Source organism: Plectropomus leopardus, chromosome 17, assembly GCF_026936395.1.
Source record: "Plectropomus leopardus strain MGB_pleo_1.0 chromosome 17, ASM2693639v1, whole genome shotgun sequence".
NCBI lineage: Eukaryota > Metazoa > Chordata > Actinopteri > Perciformes > Serranidae > Plectropomus > Plectropomus leopardus.
The window spans coordinates 21,996,445-22,015,301 of NC_142192.1; positions in this window are offsets into that span (position 1 = coordinate 21,996,445).

An 18,857-nucleotide genomic window follows, 5' to 3' on the forward strand; every position below is an offset into this window, starting at 1 on the left:
ACTGGGCTCAAGCGATCAGTGGAAAAAGCAGAATATGCAGGCTGAAAAATGTGAAATGCCAGTTCGGAAGGTGCAAATTATCTGTCATTAGATACAGCGGAAATGGCAGATGGGTGTAAAAAATGTGCAAACTTGCAACAATTCCTCCCTTTGATTCATACGACGCAGGATCGTGTAAGCGGCGCGATTGATTTGTGAGGATCATTATGGCGAGAGGACAGTGTTTAGGAGGAGGACTTCTCACATCAGCCCGAGTGACAAAGACGGAGAGTGAAAGGGGCGAAAGTGTGAGAAACTCATTGTAAAAACTGACAGCAGCGTTTAGCCAGTGTTAAACAGCAGAACTAAAAAGGTGGCGTGCTGCAGAAAGGGTGCTTTATTGAGTTGTTAGAGAGAGAAAAAATACTCCATTGTCCTATGTTGTACTATTAGCGGCATATCTTGGACTTAAAGTGAATTGAGCTTCACTGCAGTGTTATTAAAACCATAGGGAAGAATGGACATGTATGATAAAGTGGCATCAGTGTCCACAGCATGCATATAAAACTGTAATCTTTTCTGACAAGAGCCTGGCATTTTGCTATTGCAGTTTTTCCGAGCGTTACATGATGACAAGCCCTCTCCATTTTTATCTAAGCCTTAATGCTTTTAGCCCCACTTTCTGAATTAGCTGTCAGCCACTGTGGTCTACTTCTCAATGCTTCTTTGGAGCTCAAATGACTGAATTAGGCTCTACCTTTAAAGATAATTGCTTAATTGGGGTCTTTTCATATGCTGTCGGTAGCTGAGGACCTGAGAAAGGCTCTGATAACTCTGTAATTATGTGGCTACAGCAGATATACGCATTTGTGGAAGAGCTGTGAAGAATGAGCTGACAGCCTCATGCTCTCTCTGCGTCCACTCTCGCTCCTTGGACTTTGAGATACAGCTGAAATTGCAGGGCCTCTTTCAGTGCTAACATGTGAGTGTGTGTGTGTGTCTGTGTGTGTGTGTGTGTGTGTGGGTGGGTGTGTGGCTGTCTGTATTGTCAGGACTCGTGACTGTATCTCGGTTTATGAATGAGACGTCAGAGTGTGTCTGAATCCGGCGAGGCTGCAGGTATGTCTGGGTAAAAATCTTTTCCTCTGCTTTTATTCCTCCTGCGCTGCCACTGTCTCCTATTTGAAAGGTGGAAGAACACTATTACATGGTACATCTTCTTCCTCTTTGTACAGCCCGTGGATACAAAGTGTCAGATGAAGTCTATTTGTGTAAGATGTTTTGGGGAGGAACATCACATACATGGCGGCGGCTTTCACTGGAGCCTTTTTTTCCAAAGGCCTTGCTGTCAATATGACTTTGCCCGTAGAGGGTTGGAGAGATGTAGTGTGGGTGGGGAGGGAGTGGGGAGGGAGGTAAATACAGTTATGGTCTGAGGTGAATAACAGGAGGGTGTCAGAGGAGAAGAAGTGGGAGCCAGAGCGGGAAGGATAAGCGGCAACGAGGAGGGGGCAAGGAGGACGGGGGCCAGAGAAGGAGGGGGGAAGATTAGTTTTGCTCCGGTAACGACAGATCATAAAAACACGAAGGGGAGGAAAGAGCAGAAGAAAAAGAGAGAAGGGGGGGAAGGATTAGTGCCACTTCAGGAATGACAGAACATGGGGGAGTGAGAGAACGGGGAGTGGGACGGGAGATGGGAGGAATCCTGGGAGTTTAGTTAGGATTAGTTTTGCTTCAGGGACTGGGGATTGAATGAGGGAGAGCGAGTTGGGTGATCTGGGTGGCGTCGAGAAAACAAAACCTCTTATCAATCAATTGTTGACAAAGTGAGACCCAGAACAGTTGCTCTCTCGCCCTGCACTCCCAGCCCTCTGGGATGTGTATATTTACTGGATGTCACTGGCAGCACACTCCTATAACTAATGATGCAGCGGTAGATAAAAGTGTTGAACTGCCGTCAGTGACTTAGAAGATCATATCTGCAAAAAATACTACTGTTTTCTGTAATAATATTTTTTCACATGTCCTATACATCAATGGTACCTAGTATTTTAACCATGCTAACAACATGCTGACATTTAACTCAGAAAACTTTCCTTAGTACAATCTCACAGATCTGCTCGCCTGGGGGTGTAAATCACAGTTTCATCATGATGCCACGTTACATTGATTCTTTGGACATCAATATGGTATTTGTTTATCATCGAGTAGAATACAATAGAATACACTTTATGTCCAACATTTTCAAAAGATATGATTCAGTGCTATGTATATGTAAACTAAAACAACAAAAATAATGGTGAACATATATAAAAGATTTTCTATAAGCAACATAAATGAACATTTCATGTCTGAAGAAGCAAACTGCTAGTCTAATCCCACCATGATACTATTTCAATTCAACAGTTGAGAGTACGATTTAAAAAAAATAAAACTGAAATTAATTAACAAGAAAACAAACAACAGAGAACAGAAGCGATCACTTTCAAGAGCCGAGTTTTTTGTAATAATGGTTTCAAATGGACCTAAAGGTACAATTATGTTAAATTTTATTGTGTGTTGTAAATTGCTCCAAGTTTGTCTAGCACAAAAACCCTAATTTATCGCTTGCACGTGGGACTTCAAGCTTTAGCCAATCACTTGAATTAAATAATGATTATGATTATGGGACCAGTTGTGTTCAATATTATTGAACATTGAATATTGCACCTGGATGAGTTGTGGATTTGGACAGCCCCTGCACGAGCAGACTTCCCGGAAATACGCCTGCAAAGTCTGTGAGCCTGCAAGTACGATGGATTTTGGTCTTTTTGGCTTGTTTCCCTTACAAAACAATGCAAGGTTAATTTGCAACCTTTTGTCAAAGATTACCTGTTCCCGTAAGCTATGAGAACTTGAAGCAGAGAGTGAATTTCACCGCACTCAGATTCTTTTGAATGGTTTTGAAATGGCGCAGCTATCTGATATTTCAAAGGAAAATGGCAAAGATAAGAAAAAATCTCTCAGACATAACCCAAATGTATTCAGCAGATTTATGTTGGTTTTCACCGCTGTTTTACATTAATTATGTGTTAAACAGTGAGTAAACAGAGTGTGACTGACCAGAAGATGGAACACGTCATCTCATCAGCGTATTCAAATTTCTCTTGTATTTTGGAGGTTGTCCATCCCTAAAAATCACAACTAATTACCTCCATCAGTCCAAAACAAGAAACTAGTTTGCTGCACATGAATCAGAATGAGGATCTACAGCTGTTCCTTTTTTCGGTTGGCAGGAATCTCTCGCTGCTCCTATTTTGCCTTGGAAATGAAATATTTGCTTGCTAGATATTTTTTCCCTTTTATTGAGGCCATCAGGAGAGCCTTTAACACAGAAATAGTGCTCAACAGGGTGTTCTCTCCTGTGATAGAGGGTATGAAAATGATGCAATAACAAAACATTTGTGGTGTCTGAAGTTTTCTTCAAAGTTGTATTGATACGAGAGGAAAAAAAATTGAGATAACAAGAAAGATTGCTAACTAGCTCCCTGGTTATTAGAGACTTTGCATAGCAGCCAAAAAAGAAAGAACAAATAGCCGTGCTTGATGGGAATAAACACCGCGGCTGGATCACATCTTTGACTAATCAAGTTTCTTGGATGAAGCCCATTATGTTAAAATGGCATTGACAGATGTCTTCTGTTTAGCTACGCCAACATTTACTCATAGAGAGAACTGATTGACATGTTGCCAAGCCAGGTGAACGTTTTTATGAAGCTGCACACGGTATATTTTCTTCATGCTGTGCCCTGACAGGAAGTGATGGGAGAGAAAAGAGAAAGAGAGAGAAAGCAGTACAGCGGGTAACCATGACTGGCCCATTAACAGGACTGGTTGTCAGTGTCAGCGGGCTCAGCTGCGGACAGTGGGCAACAGTAGCTGCGGAGGAACATTGTTAAAAAGGATCAACACTGTCAGATCTGGACATTCTCCTAAAGTGTACATGGCTGAGGTCACAGGGCGCATGGTTAACACTCGCAGAAGAGAATAACAAGTCCGGTGCTTTGTACAGATTGACTCTGAAGACTGTCCCAATGTGAATATCAAACCTCTACCGTGACAAATAGGCAAAGAGGGCGAGGGATGAAGAGCCAGGCGAGGGTTGTGAAAAGAGGGGAGCATGAGTGAAATGATGGAAAGAGGTTGCTGGGAGAAAGGGAGGGTGAGAGAGAGAGAGAAGAGGCAGATGGAGAGAGGTGACAGTGCAGGGAGAGAGAGAGAGAGAGAGAGAGAGAGAGAAAGAAAGAAAGAGAAAGAAAGAGACAGAAAGAGGGAAGGTTTGTGTTTAATTAGCGGCCCTGGAGAGTGTCTTGGTTGAGCCAAGAAGGAACATGGGATGTTCTCTAATTGGCCCTGCTCTGTGGAGAGGGAGGGAAGGAGGAGAAGCGAGAAAGAGAGGAGACAGACGCAAGAGGGAGGAGATGAAAAGGAGGAGGAATGACTGGACTTTTGTCTGCTTGGCTGCACGTGAATATGAGCAAGCTGTTTCGTATTTGTCCACAGAGAAATGAAACCTTAGATACTGCACTCTTTACATCTCACTTTAGTTTGCATTACTTATTTACGTTGTGTAATTGAGCTGCACAGTATACTGTGGTAACTTATTTTAGTTTTATTAATTCCACTATATAATGTATATTTGAGTTTTTTTTTCAAAGTTTTATTAGTAAATAGATGTTTCTTGAATTGCAGCTCTATATAAAGTATTACTGTTTATGTATATTATTAAAATGAACAGTAACCTTTTTAGAAATGTACTTATTTGCCACTCTTTATCTGTGCAGAGCTGGAGCCAGGAGATAGTTAACTTAGCTTGGCATAAAGACTGAAAACAATGGTCTGGTCCCTAACACAACTTTTTAAGAGATACATGAAATAATAAGTAGGGATGGGTATAAGTACTTCAGTGTTTGATTTGGTCGATTTAATTTTTAAAACTTTGCAGTGCAATGAAATGACACACTGCCACAAATTTTTGTCCCTCTCCATCCAAGCAGCTCTTGAACATCATTCCAAGTTTAGTCAGCACTGTGTTTGAAAGGGAGACTGACTAAGTGTGTGGCACATCAGCAGGTTTGTTTCTATTGCTGCACTAACCGTCATTATTTCCAATCGAAGGTGACGTAGGCGTATTGTGTGAGCGATTATGAAAAGGCAAGCCCCTTATTCGTGGGAGCGCCTGCTGCATCGTGCTCAAAAGAAATAGTTTCTCACGACAAATGCATAGCCATAGCGTCATGTGACCTCATGCAAGCGAAAAAAACCCAGTATTTTCATTGTTGCAAAATATGGCTTTTTGAATCGCCTGAAATACCACCTCATGCAAGCATAAAAACTTTGTTGTGATAAATGGGAGTTTTTTTTTAATTAACATGTCTCCATGAGGCAAATTTTATATTTGCAATTTCAGTTTGCACAATTTGAGGGTTAATGGACGTCTGCCTACTGATGGACAAACAGACAGAAGGCAAGACAATGTAACAAGTAAAACATGTAAAAATAATATTCTCACGTATTGACATATTTCACAGTAATGTGTGTGCATGCGCTTTCGCTGCACAGGGTCAAGGAGAAACTTGGTTGCCATGACACGCAACAAAGAGGAGAGGAGAGAAAGCTCAGAGGATATGAATAAGGGAGCAGGAGAGATGGATGAGGGGAGTGGGGTGAGGCAGGAGAGAGACAGAGATGGATGGAGTGAAGAGTCTGGCTGCACAGGGGCACAGCTACGGAGAGAGACAATTCACAGATGCACAGAGGAGATCTGGGAGAGGCTTTGGAAAAATGACAAGTCAAGAAGTTGGGGAAGGAGGGATAATGAGCAAAGACAGAGGAAGGAGTGTTTGTTTGTGTGCAAAAGGGAGAGACGGAAGCCAAGAGGGAGACGCGGGGAGAAAAAAGGGAAGTTTATTGGAGAGGAGAAGTCGAGATGCAAAAATAAGGAGATTCGGGGAATGTTTGTGACAGAAAGGAAAGCGAATCAGGCTGGTGGGAGAACGGGATCGGTCCAAGAAACAAATCAGACCAGCTCAGCACGTTCTTCTTCATCCACCCCATTTAACATGGTGGCATTATTCTAACCATAGCCCTAATCAATACTTGTGACAGCATATTGGTGATCAATCAAAGTGCCAGGACAGAATTGATCATGCTCAGTCAAATGTGACATAAACAAGGCCTTGGGATCAATATGATGTTAGTGTATTCAGTCCAAGACAAACACTCTGTATCTCAATTAACTGCTCATTCTGCCTCTGTATACTTTGATAAAGAGAGTCATTTATGCACACCTAAAAAAAAACAGCAGAGTGAAAGATGATGCGTCGCAGCAACCAAAAAAGATTTAAGCAGCATGTTATTGTTAACATCATTGAATTATGTTTACCTTTACCTTTATTGAGACACGGAGAAAAGCACATTGAGCCATCACTTTTAAACACTTTGTTTTTCCCCGTTGTGTGCACAGGGGAAAAAAGTAACAAGTATAACAAAGAATTACAAAACATATACACCAGGAGCATTTAAGTTTAAGCGAGCGTCTTACCGGAGAGACAATCAGCAGAGAAACAGGAGCTGGGGAGTTTTGTTTTTTTTTTCTCCTCCCTGCAAAGCTAATAACACAGCACACCACAGCAAAACAATCAGATAGCGAAGAGCCACAAGAGGTGCCTTAATTATAGGTAGGAGCTAATTATGCTAGATTGAAGTTATGCTTGCTGCACGGATGTCACCCCATAATGAGACAGAGCAGAGCAAGGGTCACGACGAAGGTGCACGAGGCAATGGACCACACATCTTGATGCCGAGGTCACGCCACATCCAGATTTAAAATCTTCATTAAGGCTCTGATAATTGCGCAGCCTATTGGATGTAAATGAGGCTTGAAGATCGATACCACAACGCTCGGCTTCAGTCTAATGGAGAAACGAGTGACGGTGATACATGGTTATAACCACGCTGCCCTGCATTACGGATAACCCTTGCTCACCCCGTGTACCTGCTACACCTGCAATTAAACGATAATGCCTATGGGAGAGAAAGCGGGGAGAGAGGCCCGCCGCTCAAAGCACAGATGCTTCTATCAAAGCTAAATGATACTCTCTCTGACCTCGGGTGTAGCTAGCCGCGGCTCACATGGTGCTTTCGGGGCTGTAATGCACCATTATGATATCGAACGGCCGATAGCTTTCTCCTATCACCTCCCCCACCAACTCCCACACAAACCCCTCCGCTACTCCTCTTCCTTCTACCCCACTCAATGCTGAGGCGTCAAATGGGAGAGCGTTAGCGTGATTTCCAGGAACCGAAAACCCTGAGGAGAAAGAAAAATGGCTAAATTGACCAGATTACCGAGACTAATTGGTCCAATCCTGAGGAACTGGCTTATTAAGGTGTGTGAGGAGATAACGAAGCACGCTATGGGAGAAATATGTGAATAACACATATGCAAACAGCATGCAAAACACAGGTGGAGTAAACACACACCCGCTTTCACTACCTGGTTTCAGATAATTGAGATCATTATTTAAAGTGTTGAACAGCATGTATTTAATGAGATCTTTCTTAAAGGGTCAGCTCACCCAAATTACAAAAACATATTTTCTCACTTACCCGCAGTAGTATCTAACCATGCAGACAATTTCGGTTTGATTTGTCCAGGTTCTGAGGCGGATATGCTTTATGAGGTTTCTGCCTCCACCTGTTTTTTTTTTCTGTCAAAGCAATAATCTCTGTCAGCCTCCAAGAAAATATATTTATTTGCTACTAATTTGCAATATCAGAAATGTTTTGCCACAGACATAATTCTACATTTAAACAGCAAAAATAGGTTAATTAACGAATGTGGAAAGTCGCAGTGTTGATACAACATGTCTTTAATTTTCCTTGAAATACAGTATCCTCTCCTAGCAACCGAGGCGTGATCAGATTGTTCATGTTTAGGAGCCTAAAGCACATGACTAAGGTTAAGAAGAAGATCTTGATGTTGGTTAAATATTAAAAAATTCAACAGTGACGCGGTGTGAGACATGATGTGTTTACCTCATTAAGATTCCACTGAACCACAGTGTTTTCCCAAACCTAACCACAGATGCTTTTGTTGTCTAAACCTAACCACACACTGAAGTGAGGATGCAAATCCTGGTCTCCATTGTTGTAGTTCTGCACCTTGCATCCAGCTTGGCTTCTCCCATGAGTCTCTCTGTGGTTTAGGAATATGACACTTTGGTCCCATCAAGGACAAACTATGGCAAAGGTGTCAGGGAGGCTCACAAAACCACACATCCCAGTATTATTCAATACTGTGGGACGAAGAAAGTCAGTTGTTTTTTTTGTCTGATCTTTGACTTAACAACAGTGAAGTTATGATATTGCACCCTCAAGCTTTAATGGTTATGGTAGGAAAAGCATGCATGTCGGTAACATCTTTTTTTTCCCTTTTTTTTCTCAAAGTTATAGTTTGGGGATTTTTGCCATTATTTGACAGGACAGTGATAGTGTGAAAGGGAGAAAGAGAGGGCATGACAAGCAGCAAAGTGCTGAGGTTGGAATTGAACCTGCAGCGGACACAGCTTTTGTACATTCGGCGCCCTCTTTACCTGGTGAGCTCTTTGGCGCTGCACTGGTATCATCCTTTAAATTGAATTAGTGATGAATTACCCTCATGCATTAATCATACATCAACAATAGCCTGATATTACGCATGATTCCTGATGACGAAGATACAGAATTACAGCCAACCCCCTCTACTCATGTTAACCCGTTATTATGACGAATTTGTAATTTTGCATGGTCAGAGCCCACCACATGAGTCACTGGTTGTAGTTGTACATGTGAAACAGAAAGTCGAGAACATTATGAAAAAATCAAAAATGCACTGCAAAATAGCGTATTCTAAATATTTTAGATACCCCCCTAAATTTCACAAATCATGTTTTCAAGGAAGCTCATGTCTTATTAAGAAGAGCCAAGCTCCCCCCTGGCTTCCCTGTAGTCTGCACCCTGACCAAGAATCGCATTTTCCTCATGAGTAATAGTAGTGGTAGTAGCAGCATAGCTGCAAACCCTGACGATTTTCCTGGGAGACTCGTGTTTTTTATGGCCCTCTCACAGTTTCCTCTTGGGGTCCCAATTTCCCCCCATTTCTCCACATTTATGACAAATCTTCATCAACACAACCTGTTTCTGGCACTGTGCAGCCCCAAGACTCTAAGTCTGCTGTTTCCAGCTGGACAACAGCTACACCTGGCATGCTGGCGATGCAGAAGAGAGCTGTTCGTGCCTCGTCTTCCTCAGAGTAAGAGATAGAGGAGAAGTGGAGAGTACTAATAAAAAGAAATACTCAAGCAAATGTCAGACGTCTTTGGAAAGAGGAATTCTCGTTACTTATGGAGAATTTTTAAAGGAAAAGGGCATGGTTTTTGTAAAAAAAACTTCCCTGTTTATTTTTCTATCGAGCATGGGGGTGCATACTGCAGTGAAATGACTGAATGAAGACTGATGGATGGTAGTTTATACCACAAATGCATGCAAGATACTTCATGATTTCATTGATCCCATGATATTTAACCGAAGAATTCTGATATTTAGTTTATACAGAGTTCCTACAGTCCTGGAATTTCACCATGTATTATCTGTATGTATGCACAGAGTTTGATCCGAGTCTGCAGTCCGAAAAACGCTGGGCAAGTGGGACAAGAAAAAAAAGTTATTGTAGGTCCTTGAAAATTCAGTAAATTGTGTGGGAGCCCTGTGTATATAAGTCTGATAGACTCGTCTTTAGTCAGCAGAATGCAGAAGACAAAGTCTCTGAATCTTAAATATTTCAGGGAGGAGGCTCAGATCCCTCGATTTGTTTTCCAAATCATCCCTATTTTTGAGGTCTCAAGGTTGGCAAGTATGAGTAGTAGTTGTTTCTGAAAGACAGGGTAGCCCTATGTTAATCTGTTTATGATAACTAGAAATGTATGTCCATAGAGGCAGAAATTTCATATACAGATATCTCAAAACTTGGCCAGATACCTCTAGAGGAAAGAGAGAAAATATGTTTTTTAGTAATTTGGATGAACTGACCCTTTAATGTTATGGCTGATGTTCTGAAGGTTGACATATAGACAATTAATAACTCATCAGAGTGATGTTCAGAGGCAGCGAAAGATGACAATAGAGGAAAGGGAGTATATGTTTCTCCGTGCTGAAGGCCTCCATCGCTTCATCGCTCCCTTCACTCCACAAGCCATCCCTCCATCACAGAGTGAGAGAGGGGAACGGACAGGAGTGCCTGAAGCCAACGGAGCAGTAGAGCGAGTAGCACAGAGAGAGAGAGAGGGAGAAACACAAAACGAAGGCAGTGGGGGCAGAGGAAGGCAGAGCCAGGTGTGGAGGTGAGGAGAGAAATACAGAAAGACGGAGCAGGAGAGCATGAGAGGGACACAAATGCTACTTTGAGAAGTTGTCCTCTCCTCTGGTTATCCTCCGTCACCCTGCCTGTGTTTTCTGCATCCCTGCGACTCCCTTCATGGCCCTTTGGCTCCGTGACCCCTGTGTCGGCTGCCATTTCTCAGCCCAGCCCTGTCACTCTCCTCCTGGCCCACATGCAGCCCACACCGGAGGGTCGAGTGTCGTCAGCGGAGCTTGAACCTCACACCATTGTTGTAAGACAGAGCAGATCCTGTGACGGACTAAATGTGACAGTTGAGCCGCTGACCTTTGGACCTAGAGACGACAGACAGGAACCGGCAGCCGGAGCTGCAACGCCCATGCACACACGGGTCCTCCAAACATACAAAAACACATCCAAAGAAACACAGATGTAGCATTGTCTACATGATTAATTGTAGCAGTATCATATGTTTTTTATAATACATGCTGTAAGCGCACAATTTATAACAATATCGTATGAAATAATGTGCGTGTTTGACCATATGATGTACTTGAAAAACAACATTTCATATTAAGGGGATGTTGAAAAAAAACCCTTGCGTTTCTAACTAGTGCTGTAAAAACATTAACCACACTGTGAGTCAGTTTAAACCCAGTGCAGAAAAGAGGAAAAGGAAATTAGTACATTATTAAGAGGTGTGAGAATAATCACAATGAAGGGCTGCACAAAAAAACCCATTTTAACACGTCAAGTTACAACTTAAATCACTAATCTGTATTCGTTCTTTTTTCTTCCATTGTGTACTCCTATTATCTTTTTTTTATTACTTTGTCATCTAATGAGCTTTACGGAGCAGTAAACAAAAAAGGTTCCTTGTTAAAGAATATGTTAATAAAAAAAAGTCTTAAAGCATCTTAAATGGAAATTTTTCTCATCATAAAAAATGAAAGAAAGTTTTCTTCTTTCTCATGGGTGTAGAAATGAACAAAAAGGAATGGTTAAATAATTTAGGGAATTTCTTTTAGCCGTTTTAGCTGAGAGTAAACTGAAAATATGATTAAAATTCTCATGTCTGGGCGCTTAATATGAAGCAAGAGAGCTTAGTATTAAGACTGGAAACGGGGCGAAACAGTAAGCCTGGCTCTGTGTAAAGTCAAGAAATCAACCTGCCAGCTCCTCTAATGCTCATTATAGCATGCTTTATAGTGTTTGTTGAGTCAAAACACAAACAGAAATGTAAAAGCATGATAAGTTGTGTGCTACATATCTGTTAAATGTGGTACAAAGCATCCCACAGTGTATAATGCTTTGTAAATTGTATGAGAATCATAGAAACAAATAATGAACATGTTGACAGTTGTCACCTTGCATTTGTCAACTTTTCTCTGGAAATTGTTAGGACAGCCCGAAAGTCGGAAGCTTGAATCATTAGTCGAGGTCCTCAATTGACTAAAATTGCTTCAAGTTGAGCAGTCATTTGTGTAGTGTACTGTGCAGTGTACTTCTGGGGACGATTTGGTCCCCAGATTTTGCTGCAGAGTGAGTGTTCTTGACTTTCATACTACTCTCTGCAGCTGCAGACATGCAGGCAGAGGGAGAGAAAGACAGCACTTTAAGGTGAAGAAATTGTGAAATTACAGCTCACATCAAGTTAATATGATACAGTCTCTGGTTTTTGTTCATATCTTGTATAGTCAAAAATGTTGTGCATTTACGACCCGTCGCACATGCTTGTTAACCATATGATGTGGATGCCGCCGTAACACTAAACGTCCCAGGAAGCCTGTTCAGACTTAAAAACTTTGTATGGAAAACAAAACAGATTGTCAAATATTGGTATTGAACATCCAAATCCGATTCGACTGGCATAATTCTGAGTTGGACGCAGACCTAAACGTAACATTTTCAAGGGCCCCCATGCACCTTTTAATGTTTACTAACCTGTTTCTGTGTCATCGAACATGACACAAAAAAGGCCCTTGTCTACTGCAGAGCTGTGTTACCCCACATGTTGAAAACCTGCATACACACTAATTTTGTTGGTAAAGGGAAATTTATATGCTAAAGGATGCCTCTGCTTTGGTATCAGATGCCAAGGGCCACTGACCAGGATGATGTATTTGACGCCCTGGGAATGAGAACTGGTTGCATGTGTCTGGTGCAAAGGGACTCCCAACATTAGTAAGATGTGTAAGAACCGCTGAATGTTTCGCTCACTTTTTAAATACAGCACTTTGAGTTAAACTACCATTTGTTTTTGCAAATGTCAATTGGTTTTAATAGGTTTTATAATCCCTGTGGACTCATGACATTGGCTCCTCATATCGGTAACCGTGCCAACCCTGGCTGAAGTGAATATGGAAATTACGAGGATTGGAGGTAAAAGGTTTTTCTGTCACAGCAGCGTTGTTTGAGTTAAGGCTGAAGCGGTCCCTAAGGCATTTTTTCCCCCTCTGGCGGTCGTCGTTTCTGTTTCCATCGATTCTCTCTCTTCAGTCACTATTTTTCCTTCTTTTTTTTCCCCCCACCTTTTATAACAGCCACATTTCACCTTCATTGCCTCCATCTTTTATAACGCTTTACCTCTGAGTCCAATTCTACGGTCTGGTTCGTTATCTAGCTCTTTATCTTTCTCCCCCCTTTTTTTGGTGACACACACAATCTACCTCACTTTCTTTACCCCTTGTGTCTATCTCCTTAATGCCTCTCTTCTTCTTCTTCCACCTTACTTAAAAAATAGCCTGCGTCCGCTCTCTTCCCTTTCTTTTTTTTTGCTTTGTTTCTCCCTCCGAGGGGCCCAATCGCTCACTTTCTCCCCCTCCCTGCACCCCGCCTGCTCCCTTGCAGTGTTTATTTAAGCACTTTCACAGTCACTGCACCCTGCTCTGACTGTGTCGAACGACCAGCCCTCCCTCTCCTCGTCTCTCACGGACACACTTTGTGTTTGTGTCTCTATCTCTGTATCTCTGTACTCCTCCCTCAGTCTTTTTTTTATTCCTGTACCCTTCTCCTGTGCTTTATCCCTCTTTCCTTTCACTCTTCCTCCTGGTGCTCCCTGCCTCTTTAGACATTCAGAGATTCAGAGTTGCTTTAAAGACTTCACAGCCCCCCTCTGTCGTCTAAGCTTTTTAGATCTGAAAGAAGCAGGCAGCAGAAATCTGGGCCAGATAGAGCCAGGCATGGGCAGGAGAAAATATCTCTCTACACTTAGACTATCTCAGAGACATGTAATTGTTAAACTAAAAGGAAGATCTTTCCAGGCAGCTCGTAATTATCAGAAGAGATTGATGCCCTCAATGGGCAATTTAATAACCTGGAGAGGGCAGGGACTGTCGGATCCAGCTAATGTTTGAAAAGAGCAGCGTTAAGACACTAATCCCATTCATCTCAAGTTCTATATTCATTTTTCTTATGTTAATAATAGCTGCACAAGGACACACGAGCACTTCAGTAGCCCCGTCTCTTTCATCTTTTCAGTTTTAAAATGAGTTTGTAATGAAATTATATATATCATATCTCAAATACCTGCTGAGAGTAATAATGATTACAAGAAAACTCTCCTAGAAAGCGCCGGCTGCAGCTAGAGACTTTCATCAGTAGATTAACGTAGAGCTGGACTCATAGGCAGTTTGAGAATGCGCTGTGGTCTCCCAACATGTTCATTTTTATATGCTCCCTGCCATATTGACAGTGATGTTTCATGCATAGCCAGAGTGCAGCAATTGGCCTCAAGGTGAAACTGTTTATGAAAGTAAGGTGGTCAAGGGGTTGAAAACATGTGAAAGAGATACTGGTAGCATTTTTGATCGATGGAGGAAGCCACAACAATGGGAAAGGAGTAACGTTATCACACGAAAAAATGCATCTGTGAAAAATGTTTATCACCATAATAAATTGCACTAAGTGAATGTGGAGTTAGAAAAAAAGGAATTTACCAGACTTTTGTAACTAGTTCCTCATCTCTGCTTAAGGCTAGCAACTTAAGGCTCCATTAGCTGCTACATGCGTAACACACCCAAATAACTAACCGATCTGTTGATGGTTGAGTTGCATTGTTGGTAATGTGGGTACCAGGTTTTGAAAGGGTAGGAGACTATATGGAATAAAGAAGACGATATCTCTGGTTTTAGCCCAGTCACCAGAAAAAAAATGGTTTTGCAATCGATATGTAACATTTGTGCGTTTTATATGTGTTATATTGACATTTTTAAAGTGACATACTTCTGGTTACAATTATATGACCTGACTTTTTCATCAGGAGGTGGAGGGGATGGTGGATGATGTAAAACCTCGGCGCAGGCGGCAGCAGACCACTGTTCAATACCAACAAACATTGGCGCATTTCCAGCCTCAGTGTAGTAGCAGTAGTATTAGTAGTAGTAGACTGTAGCCTTGTATATAACCAACAGATATGAGAGTGGTATCGATGTTCTCATCTGATTTTCAGCAAGAAAGCCAGTCCCAAAAATGTGTAATGAATATTTTAAGCTGTAGAAAAGCACAACTGAAGCTCATACAGCTCTAATTGTTGCTCAAGCACTCTTGAGTGAAGTTATTCGGTTTCACACCTCCGTTTCTGCGTCACGCTGTTGCTCATTTTAACATCAGTATTTCTGGACTTCCACTTGTGCTTTAGAAATGAGTTCTTAAATGAAAACTATTCAATTATTCAATCACTCCACCAGTAAGGTCACATTTGTTATTAAAATTCATTACTACAAGCCCTTGACAGTATGTGGCTCTATTGCAGTGAAACTCAAACTATGGCCCCTGATAGGGTGCCAGGCGGCCCCCCAAACATTTTCTTATTCACAGTAAAAAAAGTGATTCACACTGGAAGTTGTTTTTACACTTTTAGTATACATAAGGTGCCAGAGTGCATTTTGTTTTAGTTGAACCTTGTTTATCAAAAAAAGTGCCAGTGGATGATCCCCTGCACTGCCCTATTGAGATCCTAGCTGAGCCCCTAATGTCCTAAAATCCTGGAGAAATCATACAATCCTGGAAATGTCCTTAAATCCCAGAAACTTCTTTAAGTCGTGGAAACCTTCTAAAATTCTAGTAATGTCCTGAAATCCTAGAAATGTCCTAAAAATCAGAGAAATGTCCTTAAATCCAAGAAACGTACTAAAATCCTAGAAATGTCCTAAAAACCGGAGAAACGTCCTAAAATCCCAGAAGCGTCCTACAATCCTAGAAATGTCCTAAAAATCTGAGAAATATCATAAAATCCGAGAAATTTCCTAAAATCTTAAGTATGTCGTAAAATCAGAGAAATGTCCTAAAATCTGAAAAATGGCCTAAAATCCTAGAAACGTGTATATAGCTGCTGCAACTGGCCCTTGGCATTCTGTCGTTTTGCAAAAGTGTCCCCCAAGCAAAGCAAGTTTAGTATCCCGGCTCTTCTGCACCACCACCCATCACTACACACACACACACACACACACACACACACTTCCAAAGCCCATCCCCTACATCATTCACGGCCCCATTGACAGCTCAAACACTTTGTAGTTCCATAGGATCGGTTGTGTTCTACGTTCCCTTCGCTCTCAAGACTACTTTCCAGCCCTGTGAGTCTGGGGAACTGTGCCGTCGATGACAGTAATGTATTCTGGCCCTCCCCGCAGGCCTCCATGGACCTGGCTCCCTTCCTCCTCTTTCCCTCCTGGGACTGCCTTGATGTTGTGGGAGCTGAGGCCTGTTGACTACCTCCCCACCCATCCTTTTATAATGTGTTGATTCCCGTCTTCCTGCCTTTATTATGGGTTAATGTCTTCTCTCCTAGAACAGGCAAACTCGGATTGGATAAACTGTAAGACAGAAACCACAGGGGAGAGAAAGAGAGAGGATATAGCGCAATATAGTCTCATAAAACTGAAATGCAGATTATGTGCTGTGGACCCGAATAATGCCAAGATTACATTCCTGCGCCAAAAATTGGATTATGTGACAATAGCGTGATTTGGATTATGACAAAGTGGCACAAATTGGATGAGCCTTTTTTCATCAGTGTGTCCCATGAAAAGCTGTTAAATTTAGGCAAGAAAAACAACATTGATTATGGCCGGTGATGGAGCTAAAATGTTTGGATTTCGAAAAATGCAAACAGATGAATAAAAAACTGTATGAAATCCTCGTATCCACCCACCTGCCAACCAAATCTCTGCACCATGTCTGTTTCTTTTTAGTTATTTAACCTGCTTTCTGTGCATAGCTCACATTTATACACATATAAACGCACCATGCTGTTCATTTCAGGAAATTTTATGGAACCAGGGACTTGATAGCATGTAAATAATAGACTACAGTATACTCACACCACGCCTAAATACAGTTGTCACTCCTCAGAGTTGTGTTAAATACACTCCGCACTTTGAAAAGAGTGACAACTCCATTTAACAGATATTTTCAGGTAGTTACTATCAATTCTGAGTGCACACTTGGCTGCTATCTGCAATGCACATTCGATTCGTAATAGACAGCTAGAAGTTGCACATGCTGGTAAGTCAGAGATGAAGATAAGAGATGTGACATTCTCACATTTTCTCACAAGCCCTTTTTTTTTGACTGGTGCCATGTTGTTACACACACACCTCTGGGTTTTTTGGCTGGGATTTTCTGGGGTCAAGATCTTTGAATTTGCCCACCCTGAGTTCAATGATCCGTCTGGCACTGAGACATGAAACAGTGGTTTCTCAGTTAAAATTTAAAAAAAAAAAAAAAAGAGTGCCGCAGGGGGAATAACAATTAGCTAGTAATCACGACGGGTGGGACTAAAGCTGTTATTAAGTGGTGAGCTGGAGCCAATGAGAAGTGATAACATTAATGGCGAGCGCTTTGGGCATGTTAGCAGAGGTTTGGACTCAAGTCACAAATTTGATAATTCTAGTCTCGATGTGACAAAACAAAAAAAGACTTAATTGGGACTTTAACAGCAGTGACTTGTTACTTCACTTGGAATTGAAGCTTTTGACTTAAAAATACTCGATACCTTCCCCCTAAGCCCAAAGACTAAAAAGTATGTTATTTAAAAAGTGCGTCACAAATTAGTTAATTTCACTTCATTTCCTAAATGATTCACTTTAACACTATTCATTCCCAACAAGAGGACACCTAATTCTCCAGATCTACTTTGTTTGTTCCAATCCGACAGCATCCAGTCAAGCTGTAGGAGACAACCATAAAGAACTAATGTCGTTCGCAAACAAAAACTATGTCGTAGTCAACAAAAAATAAACTGCGGTCGGCAAGATATGTGGGTCAAATAACAGACAGAGACGCAACAGCTTTCAAAAAAATGTTTTACCAAAAATAAATAAATAAAAAAAGAGATTTAAAAAAATAAAGTACATTTAGGATTTTTGTTAACGTAATAGTTTTGTTAATTTGCCATGATTCCTAACAGCACTGAAGTACAGGTAATATTCCTGCGGTCCACAAGTAACATTGTTAATATGTTGTGAAATGGAATTACATTAAGTAAAGAGCCCATTATGATTTATTTAGAATTCAAAACTCAAAGTTTAGGACATTGGCACCTGCCTGTCTTGACTTTGGACTTGAGTGCTAAGACCTGAGACTTTCTAATCAATGACTTGGACCGACGTCTTTACACAACCGTATGTATGGCATCCTGCAAATAAGCGTCCCACAAAAGATGTTATGTCTTCACATAAAGTTAACCCTTTGAAACCTGAGCAAATTGGTTTGATTTCTTTCAACACATGGCCCAACAAATAGCAAAAAAATTGTAAAATCTTAGAAGAAAATGATCTGAAAATAAGCCAAAAAAAAGAAAGAAAGCAAGAAAATGAACAGATAAAAGTGCAGAAAATTTGAAAAAATATATGTATAATGTTTTTTTCATAACCTATTTTGAAATATACAACTATAATGATTATAAATATATTTTTTGTACACGTGTCCCTAATTTGTGATAATGTTCTAGTAATTCTCCCCCCTTTTTAAAACTAATTTTCAGGTAATTTTGTTTTTCAACTTTTACTAGTGTCTTGCAACCTGTGTGACATTTCTTGCCAAGCTGCTCATTGCCTTTTCCCCCATGTTTTTCAAAAAGAATCAAAGAGGTGTCTGAACGCAGCAGTCAAACCAGGTTTTAAAGGGTTAAGTAGTTGCATGGTGTGGATGTATCTCCTATGCAGTTGTCATCTGGAAAAAAACAAGACCGCTTCCTTCTTTAGTCATGCCAGTGCTTGGGTCATGTGACCGCAGCCATCCACAATATCTGGGTTATGCACGAAATTACTTGGTGATCGTAGATCAGTATACGAATTTTGGTGCAGTAGTTTTTGTAGGAAATGTAGAACAGTACCTGCTTGATACCACCTCTGCAAGAAAGAAGCTGCTATCCATAGCAGCTGTTTTAAATCGGCATTGCATCTCAATGCAGCCTGATATTGTAGTTTGCTTTTACTTCACTCCATTTTTAAAAACC